Genomic DNA, 6,028 nt, shown 5'->3' with positions numbered 1-6,028 from the left:
CTCTTGTCAGTATTTCTCCAGTGAGTCCAACTCACGGTACACAAACAATTGTAATTCCTTTTAAAGTCTCACTGAGAGAGGTGTTTGGAGGATGGGAGTCAGGGCTTGTCTGTCCTGCTTGGCACAGCCCAGGCAGGGCTTTCCCAGCCACATTCCACACTCCATTGCCCAGCTGGAGCCGCTGGTGCCTCTGAGTTCTGCTGGCCCAGCCCCAGGGGCGCTCTCCTTGTCTGCCCATTCCCCCACGGTCTCTGGGCAGGGATGGCCTCAGTGGGGGCTGCTGACATCCTCAGCAACTTGGAGGCTGCTGCTGGATTTCACTGCTGCAGAGGCTTGTTCAGCCTTCAGCCTTTCAGTGCAGGAATTCAGTGTCCCAGGGCTCATTAACATTGAGAACATCTTAACAAGCTAATCCTCTGGGACTAATCTGATTTTAGATTTGAAATAATTTCTGGCTAATTACACAGGTTTCAGAAGCCAATTCAAACTCAATATATTCTATTTTAAAAAACAGTGAAAAAACATTTTTTCAGGTCCTGTTTAGGTTTTTTTTCCTCTTAATAAACTGATATATGCATTCTTCTCCCTGGCTCTGCCCTGCCCCTGATCCCCACAGCCTGTCCTGTTTCCTTCATCCCTCCTTTGCCAGGCACTTTCTGGGACAAGGGAGCTCTGCTCTGCCTATGGAGAGAGGTCCAAGTGCAGCCACTGGAATGGGAACCACAACTCATCAGGTTTGTGTCCTTTGAGGGACCAGGAACTGGTGAGACTCAGAGGCACAGAAAGGTTTCTCTTCATGGCCAGCAGAAAAAATGTGAACATGATAAAATTGAATAAATTTAATAAACATTAAAACCCTTCCCTGAGCTCCTTGTGACAGGAACATCTGACATGTCCACCATCCACAAGGTATTGCCATACGGGAAGGATTTTAGACAAAGACATAGGAAGAGGGGATATAAAAGATAAAACAAAACTAAGATGCTGACTAAGAAGGTATTTAAAGTTTTGAAAAATTGGGCAACTCCCTGATGCTCAAAGCATGAAGCCAGTCAAGGGAGACACATTGGAATGACCAGAGAACAGCTGCAGGAGGAAATCTGGGAGCAAGGGGAAGGGCAAAGATCCAGCTGCTCTAAATGAAGAGATGTCCTTAGACACGGCCATTTAACCAGAAGAGCTGGAAACACCTAAAGGAAGAGGGTCGTGAAATACTAGACTGAATGTTGGTGGCAAAGGTAGAGGGGAAGATCTGTATTGTTTTCTCCTGCCATCAGTAGAAGAATCCATGAGATCCAGGAAACTCCTGTTCCTGATGGGAAAACTATGCCATTTCTTCAAAGTACTCAAGTAATCCAGATAAAAAATATTTTCTGGTATATTATGAAGGTAACAGGTATTAAAACGTGTGCCCCTTTCCAGGCAGACATCAGTTGTGTGCCCATGAACAGGCAGTGCCACTTGTGCCCTGAGGGGCCCAGCTGGGATTGGATCTCTCCGAGAGCACCTGAGGGAGAGCAGAGCACCTTGCAAGCTGCAGGTTCCTGCCAGCCCCGCAGGGCTCCTGTCCCATCAACATGTGTTCTGCTGCCAATCACAGCTGGGATAGCACTGCCCCTGCTGTGTGATTGACAGCTCTGCCAGGGCTGGGGGCGGGGCTCTGTCCCACCACAAACCAAGGCCTGACCCGGCCCTGGCCCCACACGGGCATTCCGAGCATCCCGAGGTGTCTCGGGACATCGATCTCATCCAGACTCTGAACCAAGGGGATAGTTGTGACACTGTAGGGTCTTGAGGAACCATCGGATCATTGTGATGCTTTGTGGTCTTGTGAAATGCAGGGGCCATTGTGACACTGCAGAGCACCATGGATCCAAGGGACCATTGTGACACTCTGGAGCCTCGTGGAACCAAGGACATCACTGTGCCTCTGTTGGGCCCCATGGTCCCAAAGGGCCAGTGTGAAGCAGCAGTGTGGGAATTAGCCCGGCTGTAAATCAGAGTCAGCCAGATTTTACCCCAAAAGAACCTGCATGAGGTTCAAGCCCTGGGAATAATTTATATGAGGTTCAAGCCCTGGGAATCATTTCTTTAACTTAGGATGAGCTTGGGAGTTCTCCCATAAGTCTTTAGTGTTGTTATGCTAAGTTGTCCAAGTTCTGCTTCCCTACTGGTTACTTGTTTCCCCTATATGCGTATTGTTCTAGTTCTCTAGCCCCAAGTGTATATGTTGTTGCTTCCCCTTTATCTCAGGTCTTTGGATCCTGCCCTTCATACTGTGCTCAACTTCTCCATGTTTTTTGTTTTTCACCCCGTTATTGAAGTTTTTTTTGGGCAACTCCATTGAACCCGCTCCTTTTCATTTTCGCCAACTTCACTCTTAACTCAGGGAACCAGAGAGGTTTGTCTCAGACAGCCTCACTGTGACATCTGGCCCCTGAGCAGGGACCCTGACATTCAGTTACGTCAGCTGAGGTTAGCTGAGAGGTAGACCAGTGCTCCCCGGGATTGTGGATTGTGCCGGGCCCAGTGGATTTCCCATCATTTCGAGGGACCTGAGCCAGCATTGGTGGGGAGGATGATGGTTTCCTCCTGTGGAGGATTGCAGGTGGGTTTGGGAACATGTAGGACATTTATTATCCATTTTGCCATCCTGTTTTTAAAATACAGCACCACATCACATAATTGATTTGGGGCGTTCCGGTGGCTGTTCCCCCCAAGGCGGAGAAGGGAGAAAAATAGGTGGTCAGTTGTCCAAAGTAGAAAGGAGCTTATATGGACACTTTAAGTTAATTCTCACTGATCATGACAAAATATTTTCAAAGAATAAATTAAAATCAATTGTCATTAATCAATGATCATTAAAAATTTTCCAGACACTTATGCTGACGAAATCCATACCCCTGAATTTTGTGACTCTGTGGGATTTAAATTGTGCAACCTTTCAATCAAAAGGGACCCCATTGCACCCCGCATGCTCCCCTTCTTCTACACCATCCTCGAGACCCTTCGCCAGCAAGCTGTGTGTCAAAAACTTGATCCATCAGTCACTCCTAACCCGGGACCTCCCCTGAAACCTGCCTTTCTTGGACTCTCCATGATGGTCCAAGATGGCAATGGCCATGCTGTCTTGGAGCATTGTGCCCTGGAGACCCAAGATGGAAGGAGCCCGAATGTGGCTCGGGAGCCTGACCATCCTCCCTCCATCTTGGCTCCTCCACTTCCTGCTCCCACAACCTTCTCTTCCACTCTGAACCAACCTCCAGACTCCACCCCTGTGACTGCAGGTCATGCCTCCACTGTCATTCATTCCACCTCCACCCTGGGCCACAGCTCCAGAAAATGACAAAATGGCAGCGCCCTTTACTCACCCTCCGGCAACAATAGAAACCCCATGGTCAAGGATACTGAGCCAAACTGTCACACTATTTCTAATCCAAGTGTTTCTGCTCCAAGTTATTCTTCCTCCCCAGAAGACAGTTTGGATTCCCCAGAGCCACCTCTCCCCGCAAGCCTAGAAGATCCCTGGGAAGGGATCTGGAAGGAAGCAGTTAAGGAAGGAGACTGGCAAATAGTCTTGAAACTCCTCATTGCCCCAGGACATGATGAAAGAAGGGAGCAGAATCCCAGGTATCAGCCATTGGTTTACGGGGAACAAGGAGCTGTGTAGGGCAGCTAAAGACTAGAGGCAGGACTCACCTTGTTTTAATGGCCTAATGAGGGCCATATTTACAGCACATGTAACCCCCTATGATTTAAAATATATTTTGACCATGTTTTTATCACCTACAGAATGCACCCTGTGGGAAAGGGGGATGGAAGTGTTTACTAAATCAATTAATAGCAGACTATGCTAATAATGAGGCAAGGGCACAATTGACAATTAGCCATCTAGCTGGAGAAGGACAACACAGCCTGCCAGATGATCAAGCAGCAGGTATCCCCAGAGAAGTATTGGACGATAGAAAAGAGATGGCTTTGAAAGGTTTAATCCAGGTACCGGATGGTAGCACCCCCAGTTTGGACTATGTAAACATAAGACAAGAACCCGGAGAGCCCTGCATGAAATTGATTGATTGCCTTAAACAGGCACTAGAGAAACAAGTCCAGGATGAAAAGACTCAAAATGAATTACTAAAGTCATTGGGGGTAGCCAATGCCAACCTGGAATGTAAGAAAGGGCTGCGTGCCCTTCCACTAGAGATGGAACCCACACTCCTGCAGATGACTGAGGCTGTAATTGCCTCAGGACAGCAGAACACGTAGCGGCCGTACAAACCCAGGCCATTGGGCAAGGAGTTGCAGAGGCCCTAGTGGCCATGCCATTCCCCTTTAAGGGGCCCCAGCAACAATTACAGGGCCCAAAAATATGTTTCCGGTGTGGTCAACAAGGACATTTTAGAAAATATTGTCTCTGGGGTAGGGGGGCATCCGGTCCCTAACAGAAATCAACATCAAACTAGGCAGAATTTCTCATTTTGCAATGGCCCAGTGCAGGTTGGGATGATGATCCACCCTCACAGCTGGCCCAGGGCAGGCCGGGAGTGGCCTTGGTGACACCTGGGTGACACCTTGGGCTTGGCACAGCCTTGAGGATGGTCTATGTTTTCAACAGAGAAACTCAAGAGTTTTAGATTGCTTCAAAGAATTAAAAAGACAAAACCCCTCTTTGGCTGTGTGCAGTCAGATCTCCAAGCAAAGCAGATGCCAGGTGAGTGAGGAGAGACAGGATGGGGATGGGGAATGTGGAGCAAGGTTGTTGACACTGGGTCAGAGCTCAAGGCACAGCTTCTCTGACCAGGCCAGACCTCCTTAGGAGAGTCCCTGGATCAGTATCAGTCACTGAATGCTTCAATCACCTCTTGTGTAATAAGAAAAAAAAAATAAAATATATCCTTGAAAATAGGAATACATATTTACTAGAAAATCTTTCAAATATTTCTCCAGCAGGAAAACCTCCTGATGAACAGCACTAGAGCAGAAGGAAATCAAGGCAGAGCCATGGTTTGTCAGGACTTGCTTGATGCTAATAAGCCCCATGGTGCATTTGGAGCTGAGCCCTGGAACCTCAGGGCCTGAGAGGAGATTGTACAAACCTGTCCAGGAGTCAAAGTCAGAAGAAAACCCCAAAGTGTGTCAAGGCATGAATGGGTCCCACTAAGGTCTATCCCCAACACAGGCTCCTCATGGACTCCTTGAAGGAGAAAATTGGAGGCCATGATTGCACAAAAACTTCTCAAAGACTCAGTGTGAAAGGGAACATTCAAAGTATTTTAAAAACCTTGAGTATCTCAAAGTATTAATGAGCCCCACTGAGTGCCAGTACAAAGCTCTCAGGGGTCTCGTTAAAGCAGATAATTGGGGCCATGATTGCACAAACCTCTCCCAGAGTCTGTATCAAAAGGGAAACCAAGTACCTGAAAATAACTGAAGTACCCTGAAGAATTACTGAGCCCCACTGAGTGTTGTTACTGACAAAGCCTCTCCAGGGACTAATTACAGCAGAAAATTGGAGGCCATGGTTGCAAAAACCTCTCAGAGACTCCAAGGCAAAATCAAAAGCCAAAGTCCTTTGAAAAACCTGCAGTCCCTGGGAGCATTCAGGAGCCCCCAGGGCCATTGCTGAGCAAGGCTCCCCAGGGACTCCTTCCAGCAGATCCTTGAGGCCACTGGGATGTGGGCTAGGGGGGATGCTGAGGGCAGGACAAGGGGCTGACAGTGCCCAGCCTGGCTGGGGCTGTGCCAGGAGGCCCCAGGGCCTCAGGACAGGGTGTCTCCTCCCAGCCCTTGCTGGCACAGACTCTGCTGCTGTGCCCCAGGCCACCAAGACTTGGCTTCTCTTTGTTCCCACCTGTCATCAGTGCCTCCAGTTCTCTGCTCTGCCTGGGGCCTGGGGACACTTTCTCAGTCGTGTCCCTCAGTGGGACCCATTAAAAGTCCAAGAAACTTTGGAGTTGGATTGTGACTTGGAGTTCTGGAGAGGTTTCTTCAGCTGCCTCTCAGGGACTGATGTTCAGGGCCTCAGCAC

This window comes from Passer domesticus, chromosome 6 (assembly GCF_036417665.1).
Source record: "Passer domesticus isolate bPasDom1 chromosome 6, bPasDom1.hap1, whole genome shotgun sequence".
Lineage (NCBI taxonomy): Eukaryota > Metazoa > Chordata > Aves > Passeriformes > Passeridae > Passer > Passer domesticus.
The sequence above is the reverse complement of the archived record's forward strand: the minus strand, read 5'-3'. Positions refer to the sequence as shown.